Source organism: Marmota monax, unplaced genomic scaffold, assembly GCF_021218885.2.
Source record: "Marmota monax isolate L192 unplaced genomic scaffold, Marmota_monax_Labrador192_F-V1.1 WCK01_AAM20220418_F8-fsc00061, whole genome shotgun sequence".
NCBI classification, from domain to species: domain Eukaryota; kingdom Metazoa; phylum Chordata; class Mammalia; order Rodentia; family Sciuridae; genus Marmota; species Marmota monax.
In genome coordinates, this window is record NW_026695230.1 from 15072831 (window position 1) to 15080880 (window position 8050).

An 8050-nucleotide genomic window follows, 5' to 3' on the forward strand; every position below is an offset into this window, starting at 1 on the left:
ATTTTCTGCCCTCTAAAGCATGCCAAAATACTTGGTTTATTGCATGTATATCTCTCTATTGCAGTTCAATAACAATAATTTGCATTTTCTAGAGAATGATTCATCAGCTACATTGTTTTACCACATTTTGGTCATACTTGGATATAAGATGTATTATAAATAGGCATTATCACTAATAAAATTTATAAAGTACTATATAGTTTGCAAATGATTTTCTTTTTTTTTTTAATTGTAGGTGGACACAAAACCTTTGTTTTATTTATTCATTTTTATATGGTGCTGAGGATGGAACCCAGTACCTCACCCATGCTAGACATATGCTCTACCACTGAGCTACAGCCTCAGCCCCTCTTTTTTTAATAAATGAGAATGGATTCAATATTACCCCTATAATAACATTCTCAATAACTTGTATTCATATATGTTTTATTTCTTTGTGGGAAAAAAAAGGAATACTAGGAATTACACATAACTTGAAGCATATTGTCATCTAAGTTGTTGCAATAATCTTGGTCACCTTTTAGCAGTATTTCTTTTCTAAACTATCTCTAACTTTAGTTTTCCTAAGTGAAATAAATTATGATTACAGTAAACTGGAAACATCTGTTGTTCTCCTCTACTTAACACTTTCAGTTTACAAGTCTAATATTTGAGTGTGTTGATGAAGTCTATTGACATCACCTCAGTCGTGCTACTATTTATACATTTAAGAATTTTAAAAAAATTTACTAGGGCTGGTAATATAGCTTATGGTGGAATACTTGGCTAGCATGTGAAAATTTCCAGCACTACAAAAAAAAAAAAAACAACAAAAACAAAAAATTAAATACTATGTTTGACTTATAAAAATATTAGCAGGCAGGGGTATTGTCTATTAATTCTTTTGGTCTAACAACATGCATCATAAGTAAGGGGATCAGAGGCCATGGATTGCCTGGTATACTCCTGATTTTTGCCTGCTGTACCATTGTAATTAATAATAACCCCCTTTCTCAATCTCCAAGTATAATGTACTCACTGCTATTTATCAATGTATTACACATAGCATGTATTAGGAGTTCAGTATTTGTTAATGAATAAATGATAGTCCATATCCAAAGAGATAATCCCATTAAATATAGTTCAAGGAATATAGTTCTTCATTAAAATACTATGAGCATTTTGGTGAACTAAATGAGGAATCCCAAGAAAGATATGTTCATGTTCTAATCCCCTGGAACCTTATATGGCAAAAGATGTGATTAAATTAAAAACTTAAAAGAGTTTATCCTGGATTATCTGAGTGCAATCACATGTATCTTTATAAGACAGAGGAGGTTTTGTGATACACAACACACACACACACACAGAGAAGGCACTGTGAAGACAGAGTAGAGAGATATGACCACAAGCTAAGGAACAACAGCCAACAGCCACCAGAAGTTGGAAAAGACAAGAAATTAATTCTCTTTAGAGCCTCCACTGGTAATATGGCTTGCTAACACCCTTTATTTGCGGTTTAGGGCCCCTAAGAATGTGAGAAAATAAATTTATGTTGTTTTCATTCACCCATTTTGTGGCAATTTTTTATGGCAGCCAGAGGAAGCTAATACAAGCTTTTTACACATTGCTTACAAAAGTAAAAAAATAAAAGAATATCCTCATGGTTACTTATGTTGTTGTAGAGGAGAATTTTGTGCACTTGGGAAAGTATGAGATTCTTCCACACATTAACTAAATAAAATTGGAAAAATTACTTAAATTTCAATTTCTTGTATCTGTAAAATGGGAGACCTGATACATCTCTGCTTAGCCCAAAGTGGTTTTGTATTGAAACTAAATTGCAAGAATGTATATTTCATACTCAATAAATATTTATTGATGCCTACTATGTACCAGGATCTATTCTAAGTTTTTAATCTTTTGTTTTCCAATACATTGTCTACCAATGTATTTGTGTGTGTGTGTGTGTGTGTGCATGCATCTTTTAAAACTTTTAAAACAGACACCAAACGACAGTCATGGTTCCTGATGTCGTTGAGCTTACATTCTAATGCAATGAGCAGGCAATACACAATAAAAAAATTCAAAACATTATTTCAGATAATAATAAGGACTTTGAAAAAATTAAATGAGGTAACCTAATAAAGTGCTTGGGAAAGAGAGCAATTTTACATAGAGTGATCAGGAAAGGATTTTCTAAAAAATAGCTATTCAGCCAGGCATGGTGGCACATGCCTATAATCCCAGCAGCTCACAAGTTCAAAGTCAGCTTCAGCAATGGCTAAGCACTAAGCAACTCAGTGAGACCTTGTCTCTAAATAAAATACAAAATAGGTCTGGGAATATGCCTCAGTGGTCAGGTGCCCCTGAGCTCAATCCCTGGTACCCGCCCCCCCGAAAATGGCTATTCAAGTTAAAACCAATTTAGTGGGGAAAGCCATCTAAAAAACTGGGATAAGAGGCTGAGTGCGGTGGTGCACGCCTGTAAATCCCATCAGCTTAACAGGCAGAGGCAAGGAGGATCATGAGTTCAAAGCCAGCCTCAGCAATTTAGCAAGGCACTAAGCAACTCAGTGAGACCCTGTCTCTAATAAAATACAAAATAGGGTTAGGGATGTGCCTCAGTGGTTAAATGCCCCTGAGTTCAATCCCAGTACCCCCAACAAAAAAAGAAAAAAAAAACTGGGATAAGAGCTTTTAAACAGTGGAACTTGAAAAACTAACCATAATTTTTGCATGTTTGAGGAATGGAAAGCTTTTCATGAGTTTGAAAAATAGAAAAAGGTCCAGTATGACTAAATTATAGAGATCAAGGGAAACAATGCAGGAGATGAAGTCAGATATTCAAGGGTCAGATCATGTAAGGTCATGTAAGCCATAATAAGGAGTTTTGATTTTATTGTGAATATAATGTATATCCATGATTAGAGGGTTGTATGCATGAAACTGGCATTATCTCATTTACAGTCTTAAAAGATGACTAGATTCTGAGTAGAGAATGTATTAGAAAGCAAAAAATGAAACTGAGGGACCAGCTCAAAGAGACTGTTACAGTAATATAGGCTAGATATAATGGTGGTTAGATTAAGGTGACAGCCATGTAGATCAAGCAAAGTGGATCAAGTTTAGATATATTTTGGAGACAAACTTCTGATGGATGGGATATAGAAGATGAAATAGAAAAATTACGACCAATTCAAAGATTTTTGGTCTTAGCAACTGGCAGATGATGAACAATAGGAGAATAACTTTTTTTTTTTGTACTGGGTATTGAACCTAGGGGCACTTAACCACTGAGCCATATCCTCAGCCCTTTTATATATTTTGCTTAATATATATATTGCTGAGTTGCTTCGGGCTTTACTAAGTTGCTAAGGCTGGCTCTGAACTCACAATCCTCCTGCCTCAGCTTTCCAAGCTGCTGGGATTACAGGCATATGTCACTGCACCCGATGGAGAATGACTATTCTGAACATGTTAGATTTGGAATACCTAATAGATATCCAAGAGAAATTTTTAGTGGACATTTCAGTACATGTGATATACATTTAGAGCTTCCATGATAGGGAAGTGTGGATTAGGGATGAAGATATAAATTTGGAAATAATCATCATAACACTGATATTTAAAATCACAGAATAGATAAATTACTTTTGGAGAAAGTACCCAGAGGAAACAGAAGGTCCAGAATAAATCCTTGGGGTACTTCAATATTTGGACATCAAACAAGGCAGAAAACAGAACAAAGACTGAGCTAAACTGTTGAAAGAGCCAATGAGATAGGAAAAAAATCCTAAAGAAAAATGAATCAATAAAATGTCAGCAAGATAATATTCACTTCTGTATCTGTAAATAAATCTATTGGTAATACAGATTTATTTACATATACAGAAGTGAATATTATCTTGTACCACCAGCACAAGAACCTTATAATTTTGGAAGGAAGATAAATATAAGCCTCATAAAAACAATAGAGTATATTGCCCTCTAACTAGTCTTCCTATCTCCAAGTTTGCCTTTAATTTACTCCATACAAGCCACAGGTTAATTTCCCCCAAAAAACAGTACTCGTGTCAATGAAAAGTTATTGGCTTTAAACAAAAATGATCATAGTTCTCATATGTTCAAGAATTTTCTTTGCCTATGTAGTCAATTATCATCTCATTGTGGTGCTAAACAAAGGATGGCCACAGCCTCATCTCCTGTTAAGCCATTTATGAAATCTTTTTTTTTTTTTAAGAAATTTATTTTTTTAAGAAAAGATATTTATTTTTTTAAGAAAAGATATTTATACCACTGAAATAGTCCCATAAGAACAATATACACCATGTTTATTTAAAAGGATCAATTCCTTCCAAATACAAGAACTGTATTAAAGCAATACTGTCAACACGAAACAATGGTCATATTACATATCTGCAGGCTTAAGCATTGCAAATGATATATTTTTTAATCTTATGGCTAGATATTTTCACTGAAACACAGTGTTAGCACTTAGACAAGATAGAGCTGGAACAGAACAAAAACATTTTGTTCATGCTTTTTAGAGCTAATTGGTGGGTAATATATCCCATTTTAAAGTTCATTGCCTTAAACTGCTTTTATGACAATGGTTCAGGCACAAGTGCTCCTACTTAGCCACAAAAAGAAACACTCTTGCCCCTTAATTTTATTATTCAGTCTTACGTTTTCTATTTCTCATACGAGGACATGTCTGTAACACAACTGATGTTCTCCAGTTTTTACTTAAAGAACACTGACACACACACACAGGCCAAAGTGAGACAGCTCAGAATTTAGAGCTGTAACTAGTGAAATACAGAAGAAAAATTTTGTGACAAAAGAATAAAAATTCCTGGTAATTTTAATCATAACAAACTAGGTTCTATTTTTTTTTTTTTTTTGGTCATTAAGGGAAAAGCCCTAGTTTCAAGATGGGTCTGGCCTTAGATTTAGGCAATCGATAACACAATGAAGTTAAAACACAAGACATAACCTGTTCCCCAAGTCACAAAATGACACTGTTGAGTAAGTTTTTCTTCACTTGTCTTTGTCTTCTTTTTCCTTTTTTTTTTTTTTTTTTTGGTGGAAAACATCTCAGTAATCAATGCTGGAGAAAATATTTTTCAAGAGTAACAGCATATTCATATGAGGGGAGAAAGAATTTTTTTAGCCTATTGCTATGCTCTTCAAAAAATATAAAATTAAATTTACAAAAAACTGGAAGACCAAAGGATAAGCAGTCTGGTATTTGCTTCAGTGTCCAGCACTATCATAATGATTTCTAGCATAAAAGCAAAAAGTTCATGGATCTCAAGTATCTTCAATAACTGCCAGTATAACTTGTAACTACTGTCCTTGCTTCTTGGAGAGATACCTTTCCCAATATTTGTGATTTAGCTCCAAAAAGTCATCTAATTTTGCTATTTCCTTGAGGTACTGAGTTAATTTTAGAAGTTCTTTGTCCTTATCTCGATTTAGGTGTGCTTTCATAAAAGGCCTTATCTTTAGTCCATTTTGTGGATTCATTAGAAAATTTCTTCCTATGTCATCAAACATAATGGTGTTCTTTTTGCTGTAAAACTCGGAAAACTTTCCCCATATAACACCAAGAGGCTTTACATCTATTAATCCTCTTCTTGGAGTATGCACCGTTATCATAGCAGCACTGTCCAACATGAAGGTAATCTTGTAATTTGCATTTGTGCTCACACCCAGCTCTTTCATTTTAGCTTCAATCCACTTCATATTTGTTGCAGACCAAATAACAATGTCATAATCTTCATATGCAGATGTTAGAAATTCATGAAGATATGGCCTCATTAATTCTACACCAGTCTCTGCACAAGACCTATGGTCAAATAATGTATAATCAACATCTAGTACCAAAAGCTTTTTTCCTTCTCTGGGAGGATTTAATATTTCCACTTTGTATTCTTTCACTCTGCGAGAAATTTTCAGTAGGTTTTCTTCCCTATTTTCTACTTCAACGACTTCATCTTCAATATCAAAGTCATTGACAACATCATCATTGTCAGGGGGTGGACCTAAGACATCTTCCAAGCTCTCCTCACGAGTTCCCATCATCATGATTTTAGTATTTGGTTTCAGTTAGAGAGCTCCAAGCTTAACATCATTTTCTGCAGGTTTGCCTTTAACTTTGAGTCCAAGTAACTTTTGGCGTTCTGGCAGCACTCCTGTAAGTGTCTTGAGAAACTGTTTGAGTTCTAGCACAGTATCATCTTCTGAAAGTGTGGTCACTGAATATTCCTGTCCACCCCATTTTACAATGATAGGGAGAGCCATTCTTGAAGCATATGAGGCAGTGAGCTTTCCTTTGGGAAAAAATAGCTGGAGCGCGGCGGACCCTGCTGCAGAGGACGCTGACACCGTCCACCAAAGCCATTTATGAAATCTTATAGCATTTTTTTCTTGGTTGTCCTATTTATCATTGATTTCACCCATTCCTTCTCTTGTTTGTAACTAGTGTATTTATTTTGTCTTTGTCTAAATTGTGAGCTCCTTGAAAACAGGTTACATCTAAGCTCCTTGCTTAGCCACTAGTATAGTAACTAAATGTATTTATTTTTCTTCCAGATGGGCAAAGACCAATAAATTTTAATCATATAATATTTAACACTGGTGTTAAAATGGAGCAAAGTTTGAGTATCATAAAATTAGATTAGAGTTAACTGTGGGAATGAAGGAGAGATGAAGTAGTCTGAAGCCAGATTACAAAGGGCCTTTTATACCAAACTAAGGAATTCAGATGCTATTCAGTTAGGGGAGAGCTAATGAAAAATTTTTAAAATATTTTATAGATGTTGATGTACCTTTATTTTTTTATTTATATGTGGTGCTGAGGATTGAACCCAGTGCCTCACACATGCTAGGTGTACCACTAAGCCACAACCTCAGCCCCGAGCTAATGAAATTTTAACACTAATATCTGTGTCAAGAATGAATCAGTAGAAGGAATAAATGAGAGTAGCCTCAAATTGCAAGCAATGGGACATTAGTAGGAATGAATTTTTAGGGGTAGCCATACCAATCTAACAGGCTCCCCAAAAGAAGATTGGGTGTCTGGGAGTGGTGAAAAATAAGACCAATGAAAGAGGAACAGAATATGAAGGACTTGAAAGCCAAGTAAAAGCATATGACTTGAGATCCCTGGTTTCTAATGCCTGTTTCCCTCCTTGGGGAACACCCCTTTTCTTTTCTGGAATGCAGTTTCCTTTTCCTAAGGTTTTCTTCAACAATAATGTTAATTTTCTATAATGCTCTGACCTGATATAGAGATTCTCAACCCTTGACTGCACGTTAGAAATTCAGCAGATTAGACAAAGGGGAATGAAAAGAAGGAAGGGGGGTTGGGAATAGGAAAGACAATAGAATGAATCAGACATAACTTTCCTATGTTCATACATGAATATATGGCCAGTGAAACTCCACATTATGTACAACCACAAGAATGGGATCCTAATTAGAATAAGTTACACTGTATGTTTGTACAATATGTCAAAATACACTCTACTGTCATGTATACCTAAAAAGAAAAAAAGAAAGAAATACATGGAGACCTTTAAATACTATTGATTTCTAGATTCTGGATTTCAGATATTCGTACTTGTCTGAACTTGATTGTCTGACCTTAGATGCAGTCCCCAAGTGATTCTACTGTACAGCCAAGGTTGAGTTCAACAGATGTAGAAAACAGTGAAGCATCAAGATTATTAAATATAGTAATGATATGTTGGGAGGGAATGTTTTAGGGAAGACTAACATGAGTATATAGACTAGAGGGAAAAGACTGGAGCAAGCAAACAAGGATTTTTCAATAATTCAGGAAAAAAACTTCTAAGGCCTGGATAAGCATGCATGCAATAACACTATAGGGAAGAAGATGAGTGAAAGAAACATTTAGAGAAAAGAAAAGTAATACCAGAACTCAATAGTAGATTGAATATTAAACCTGATCAAAAGGAAAGAGAAAATATAAAGTCAAATTTCTAGCATAATACATTGTGAAACAGCTGGTTACTCATGATTATTGACAATATGATAACCA

At 34.6% G+C, this 8050-nt stretch overlaps 1 pseudogene; it reads right to left on the bottom strand.

Moving 5' to 3' along the window:
• Positions 1 to 4849: 4849 nt before the first annotated feature.
• LOC124088490 (ubiquitin-like domain-containing CTD phosphatase 1) lies at positions 4850 to 8050 on the bottom strand (annotated as a pseudogene).